Source organism: Penaeus monodon, chromosome 22 (assembly GCF_015228065.2).
Source record: "Penaeus monodon isolate SGIC_2016 chromosome 22, NSTDA_Pmon_1, whole genome shotgun sequence".
NCBI lineage: Eukaryota > Metazoa > Arthropoda > Malacostraca > Decapoda > Penaeidae > Penaeus > Penaeus monodon.
The window spans coordinates 7,975,842-7,976,074 of NC_051407.1; positions in this window are offsets into that span (position 1 = coordinate 7,975,842).

Below are 233 nucleotides of genomic sequence, written 5' to 3' on the forward strand. Positions count from 1 at the left end.
ACCTATCATATACCATGAACAAGCCATATAACCCAGAATTTAATAGAATTGTTTTCTTCATAACATTGTACGAATTACTCAAGGAGCGCATCCATCTTGTAACCACTTACGTAATATATCATGGAGTTGTTGAGTCATTCTTACATAAATGTAACGTTCAGCGCAGTGTATATTATATCGGTGAGGTTATGGGATTTATGGTTAAAAGAAATTTTGAGGACAAATATTTTCTT